Source organism: Sinocyclocheilus rhinocerous, unplaced genomic scaffold (assembly GCF_001515625.1).
Source record: "Sinocyclocheilus rhinocerous isolate Xijiao unplaced genomic scaffold, SAMN03320098_v1.1 scaffold95, whole genome shotgun sequence".
NCBI classification, from domain to species: Eukaryota; Metazoa; Chordata; class Actinopteri; order Cypriniformes; family Cyprinidae; genus Sinocyclocheilus; species Sinocyclocheilus rhinocerous.
This window is the reverse complement of record NW_015662004.1, coordinates 1,207,485-1,214,601: the sequence shown is the minus strand read 5'-3', so window position 1 is coordinate 1,214,601 and position 7,117 is coordinate 1,207,485. Positions and strand designations below refer to the sequence as shown.

The 7,117-nt window shown below is 34.6% G+C and overlaps 1 protein-coding gene across 1 annotated transcript in view; it reads left to right on the top strand.

The window, feature by feature from the left end:
* Nucleotides 1–3,910: 3,910 nt before the first annotated feature.
* The window catches only part of LOC107727272 (CREB3 regulatory factor), a 22,589-nt gene continuing 19,382 nt past the window's right edge, over nt 3,911–7,117 (top strand). The window contains exon 1 of the mRNA XM_016537090.1: nt 3,911–4,019. The gene's annotated coding sequence lies outside the window, so the exon portion shown is untranslated. The remainder of the gene's footprint in view (nt 4,020–7,117) is intronic.

Genomic DNA, 7,117 nt, shown 5'->3' with positions numbered 1-7,117 from the left:
TCATTAAACACTACTGGCACTGGCGTTTTAATTTCGTTGAAAAGTATCATTTCCACCATCATTTCTTGTTTGCATATTCAAAAATATTTAAAAGAATCTCATATTATTTTATGCAGTTGTATTTTTCAGTGTAAGTGATTTAATTTGATAACGTATAGATAATCACATTATTATAATTGAATTTATAGATCAAATGTAAGAATTTGAAATGAAAGTGTGAGTGAGATTAGTGGGAAAATGCCCTCTATAAAGGTAAAAAAAAAAGTCCTTGGATAAAATATTGAATATATAAATATAGAATAAAATGAGAATATTGCTTCAGAATAAATCATATTTGCAAAAAAATATAAACACACACACACACACACACACACATATATATATATATATATATATATATACATATTATGTGTATATGCATGTCTGTATGTAAATTAAACAAATATATATATATATATATATATATATGTAATAATATATGTAACATTTTAGAGCATTTAAAGTAGCAGTAGCCTAATTATACTGCTGATTATAATATAAATATCTAAATATTATATTTAAGTATTTTTAGTGAGTATTTAATAATTCATTCATTTTGTAGATTAGGGTGAAATATGAACTGGATGTTTTTGTAAGATTCATCCCATAACATTTATCTTTTTTATAAAAAAATGTGGAATTATCAAAATATCCTGATTTGGTGCTCCGTTATTACCAGTTTATTAATCATTTATTATCAATGTTGAAAACAATATTGCTTAATAATTTTGTGGAAACCGTGAAACAGTACTGTGAGTGGGGCAAGACTATAGAACTTTTCATAGCATGTAAAGTCATTTCCGTTTGTTTGCAGCTTACACCATATTTATTGATTTATCATTTGAAAATATGTGCTCTCTCTGTGAATGACTAAAATACCCTGAAGGATAGATTTTTGTTTATGCATTGAAACTCAATACTAATCACATCGTACATCTTGTCCTTTTATTTTTTGTTTGTGTACAAAGTGTTACCATGACGAAGCGGACCATTCCCTCTCTCGGAATCCCAAAGAATGCAGAGTTTGGCAAAAAAAAAAAAAAAGTGAGAAAGAGCATTTGGATTAATTCTGACATCACTGTTCTTGTTCTTTCACAGCTGGCCCAGTTGATCCTCTTATTTGGAGCTGCAGTTCATTACACTAGAAGTAAAAAACCACCTTGCAGAGACATGGAATACTATCAGTATTCAACAACAGCTTAAATTTGCATCGCTTAACTACAGAGACTTGCGCTTTTCACAACATTTAAAGGATATGTGACATTAAATTCATCTTGTAAGTATTATATAACATCATGTTTCTTTCGACCAATAGATTACACTAGCAGCAAGCACTCAAACAACACAAAACCTCTTTCATCTTCTTGTAAGTTTAAGTTTTGTTTCCTTCTTGGGAGTAATAGATGCTATTATTTAGTAAAAGGCTTGGCGTGTTGCCCGGGGCCTTGGGAAGATTCCTGCTGATGGACTTAAGGACATGCACACGGCCCTACAAGCAAACACAAGCCCTTCCCTTTGATGGAATCTTGTACTCGTTCCACTTGGAATCACTGAGACATCTCAAACACTATATACTAAAGCTACTGAAATTTATTCTGAATTTTAACTTGCCTTTAAATAAACATATTATGGATTCTAGCCTGGTTTCTGGTTTGCAAGCAGTGAATTTTAACAAATACATGTTTCATTATTTGGAAACCTCATACAATAACTTCAGTTTTAGATGGTGTTACATTTAAGGCATAAGATGAAATTTTAATATCAGCCTAATTTTGTCTCTGTTGCAAAGTTCAACAATTGTAATGCATTACTTTTAAAAGTAACTTTCCCCAACACTGAACAATACACACTGTATATTACCAGTCAAAAATGTGGAATAATTAGGATTTTTTGAAAAGTCTTTTATGCTCACCAAGGCTGCATTTATTTGATCCAAAGTAAAAGCTGTGATATTATAAAATATTATATTTTTTCTTAACTGTTTTCTTTTTTAATATATTTTAAAATGTAATTTATTCCTGTGATGCAAAGCTGAATTTTCAGTATGATTACTCCAGTCTTTAGTGTCACATGATCCTTTAGAAATCAAATATGCTGATTTCGGTGCTCAGTTATAAGCAGTTATTAATTATTATATTATTTTTGTCAATGTTTAAAACAGTTTTAACTGCTTAATAATTTTGTGGAAACCAAGATACTTTTTTTTTTCAATATTCTTTGATGAATAGAAAGTTAAAAACAGGATTTATTTGAAATATAATTTTTTTTTCTAGCATTATAAATGTCTTTACTGTCACTTTTTGAGTATATTTATTTCCTTTTTTTTTTTACTTAATTAACCCAAACCTCTAAATGATGCATCACAGTTTCGAAAGCAACATCATAGAATGATTTCTGAAGGATCATGTGACACTGAAGACTGGAGTAATTATGCTGAAAATTCAGCTTTGATCACTGGAATAAGTTAGATTTAAAATATATTGAAATGGAAAACTCTTCATTTGAGCTTTAAAGTATAACGTTAATTAGTCATTCAGTTGGCTTGTTTATTATATTTGTTGTATATGCATTTCTAATTTAATTTCTAATAGTATTTACACTAAGCCTTGTAATGGACTGGCCATCTGAACAGGCTGCTTCCCTGCCTACGGTCCGAGACGTTTCAGCATCCCTGTGACCCGACAGGACAAGCAGTTTGGAAAATGCATGGATATTGAGTTTGGGCAACTGTACTCATTCAAATTAAAAATATTAACCAAAATCCAAACTATATTTGAGCTTCAAAACAGTTTTTGACAAACACACTTTGTCTTGGATTTCCATCTATAAAAGAGCGGTTTAACCATTTCAGGGATTATTGTCCATACAGAGACATTATTAGCTGTGATCCATAAAGCCTGTGCCACTTGTAGAGGCTTGTGATTAAACTTCTGGTGCAGAATCACCTAGCAAACAGGTCTTCACACTCGTGCATTTCTGATTATTAGAATATTGTTAGTTTATTGTTTTTTATTGATGCTTTTCAGCAAGAGGTATCAATAAATCAGACAATAAATCAACATGTTTCAACATGCTAACAGATATCAAGATCAGAAAAAAGTATTTTTTACTCTCTGAATAAGTCACAAAATACTATTATGTATGCTTGCAATAAGATAAATAATAATACATATATATATATATATATATACTGAGAAGGAAGAGACCACGTTTGCACATACAAACATTACAAACTGGCAGGAGAAGAAAAAATAATTGGGGGTGAGGGAGCAGCAAATACCACATGCTAAGAAATGGTTACATAAAGCAGAAATGACTATTCATTTATTTGTAATTTTTTTTTTCATGTGTTCTCTAAAGACTATGCATGCATATTACCGTTACATATGTTGCATAACAAAGATTGACGTTACAATTTAAATAAAAATTGATCACAAAAAAGTCAGTCTTCACCTGGATTCCAGCTGTAAACACCCTGGACATTCACTCAAACAACTTGAGCTACATCCTGAGATGCTTCTCCAACATTCCTGAAGGGAATAATTGTTGACTGCTTTTCCGTCATAACCAGGTCAAAAATGTCAGTTTTGTAAAGACATTCATTCAATGGCACAACAAAGCTAGCACTCATTTTAAGCGTGTAGATTAAAATGCCTTTAGGCATTATATTAATGACATAATATCATAACACAGTACGAATACATTTATAATATAATTGAATATAGTTGTACATTGTGTGAAAATGTTACACATAGGCCAGCTTGTTTTGGGTCAAGAACGAGCGCTCGCCTTGATTGGCCAGTGGGAGAGCACGTGACAAGGCAGTCACGCGCTTTCCAGGAACCCGTCAGGAAGAAGATAAACAAAACAAACCAGAGAGGAAGACGGCGTGGCTTGAGAAGAATGACATTAAGTTTTCCTAAAGCCGAATACAATTGGAATTACAACCATTTTTGTACTAGTATATGGGTAGCTTAAAGGTGAGTCATCATTTTGTCTATGACAACGCTGTGAAATGTGTGAGTATAGTTGTTTTAAGGATTTTCAAAACATTGTCTCTTTGAGTTAGCTCTCTGGCTAAGTTTCGTTAGCAGAGGGGAGGGACACGGAGGCCATAGTGTGAAAGCAGCGCTCTAGTTCCTCTTGAAACCCTCACTGATAGAGCGATGTGCTGTGTGTTTTTGCAGCTTGAGTTGCTCGTTTGTTCTTTCAGATCAATATTTTTTTCCTGTGGTTGCTTAGCTGGCTAGTCATTGCTGCTGAGTAAGGGTAACTTAGAAGATGTTGGTCGTTCGCTTTCAATTACACGAGAACTTCTAGAACATTGCTTGGACTCCAGCACTGCACCTTTTGGAGATCTCCTCCAGTTGACACACCCATATCCTTTATGAATAATCTAATAATATAAATCAGGCGTAGTAAGTAAAGGTCCTCAGAATTGAGAACTAACGTTCTACGATGTCTTACTAGAATTAACCCCACTAAGTCTGTAAGGGTACACGCCCCCATCAGCACGATGCAAAGTGAAATTGAAACACGATAGTCTTTCTGGTATCTAGACTGCCGTTGGTACATTGATAACTGTCCGAAACGTGCATCAAAAGAAACTCGAATGCTTTAAAACGCAGTTTGTGATCCGTTTGAACGAGTCGTTTTATCGCAAAATGATGTTCATATGCCAGCTGCTTTGTTAAAACTTCGAAATCATGTGTTTGTGTGTAAACTAAAAGTTTATAAGGAGCTAATGTTTCGCATTCCATCTGTTTACGTAACATGAGGGAGGCCTGCGAAATTGTTTGTTGCTTGTCGACTCAACCAAGCGCTACGAGAAGGGGCGTTTATGCGTAATTGTGCTTGATTGACATCGAGTAGGTGCAATCGCTTGCTTGCAGAGGCGGGTTATGAATTTGCTTGCAGCCAATCAGAACACGCCAATACGTGGGCGTTAGCGCAGAATCGCTACGGGTTAGGTTGACGCTGTTTGTTTTTGAAGGGGGCCATGTTGAGTTCAGGGTGTTGTGAAGTGTTAGTAGGTCAGAGTAACATATGTTCTTGGCCATAACGCACAAATTACGCTAAGCGTTTTAGTGCCATTCACTTTATTTGTTTAATGCAGATGTGTCTAATCGGTGTGAAGTGTAGAAATGTGAGCAGTCGACAGCTGTTTAGTAGGTCATACTGTCTTCAAGTAAACATTGCAGGGGTGGTCATCTATAGGACAGTTGAATAAGTCCACATCCTAATTTGAATAAGCGAGGAATTATGTGTTTTACCCACCCTTTAACTCAGATGCCTATCGTGAAATTAAAAGAGTAGTTCACTTCAAAATGTACTTATTATTCACCCTCATATTTTTTTAAATATTAAAACCTGTATGTGTTTTTTTTCTTTGGAATATAAAAGGAGAAATTTATAAAAATGTATCCATACAGAAAGAGTTCATAATGTCTCAGAGGTCGCTAATACCAATTAAACAGATTATTTTAAAATCAGTAGTATGAACAAAAACTTTTCACTTGATGTAAAATAGTGCTGAATGTCATTAGAAAATTATAAATATATAGTAATGACTTTACCATGAGAGAATTTTGTCATTATAATAATAATAAAAACATATATAATACATAAAAACAGCTTAATCACTAATGATTACTTTATTATTATGAAATGTATAAATAATGTACAAGAAAGGGAGAGAGAAAAAGGGATAGAAGTAAAATCAATTTAATTTCTTATGTAATTTTCAAAAAGCACTGCATATACAACCCTCTACATTGCGAGTAAATCACTCGCATATGCGACTAAATCTTCACTCTGGCGACTAAATGATGTCTAATATTAGCCAATTGCTAATAAATTCTCAGATCTTACTGTGAAAGCACGCAGGTGATGGAGATTTACCGCTGATTACAGAACGGCTTTACTGACAAGATGCGCGTTAAATATCGCATGCGATTTATCGTGCAGCCCTAGTGTATGTATATATTTATCAGTCTGGCGAGTAAACAAAAAAATTTACTAGCCAATGGCGATTCAATTGCCAAGGTGTTTGTAGAGGGCTGATATATTATATATCCACATCCCCACATGTTTCAGATGTATATATTTTATGTTTCTTTTGCACATAACTATTTCATAACATTTATTTTGTTAGAACTGAGAAATGTTTGGAAAAATATAAAACAAAAAACAGGCCATTCCTTTGCACTCGTTGCGCTTTTTATGCAGTATGTGCACGGTATGTCTTCTGAAGCAAGTAATCGGATGATCAAAGATGGTTGGTATTAACATGATATTAAGAACATGTTGCAACAAACTCCATGTGGAGTCCGTTACCCATTACATTTACTTTGGGAAAGCCATTCAAAGCACACAGCTTGTTCGTTAGTCAACAACAAAATAATAACACTAGAGAGGTGCTTTTTTGCTTAAAGCTGCCGTCCGTAACTTTTTTTGGTTAAAAATGATCCGAAATCAATATTTGAGAAAGTACATGACCAGCCAATGTTCAAAACTATCGCCTTACTTTAGTCCGATTCACAATGGTAAGCTTATAATAATGTTTTCTAATTTGAGTGGTACGGGTAGCTTTTCGCGGGAAATTCGAGCATGGCACTGCGTCATTACGTCACGTCTATAATAGGGCTGTGCAATTAATCGCATGCGATTGTCATGCGCATCTCGTCAGTAAAGCCGGTCCCGTGATTAGTAGTAAATCTCCATCACCTGCTTTCAGATGGAGCGGCATTTAATACACAGAGCCGTAGTTCACTGACAAGCTAGGCGATATCGCGTTCATAATTGAATGCGAGTCATCTGCGATTATGAACATGATATTGCCTAATTGTCAGTGAACTACGGCTCTGTGGAGTGCATGCCGCTCCATCTGAAAGCAGGTGATGGTTACTACTAACTAATCACGGGACCGGCTTTACTGACCAGATGCGCATGACAATCGCATGCGATTAATTGCACAGCCCTAGTCTGTAAACATAAAGAAGTTGTCCCGGCTAGTAGGCTATCGCATGTGCGGATCCTGCAGGTGGCGGATCGTTTATAGCCTTTTCTCACAGCAGCT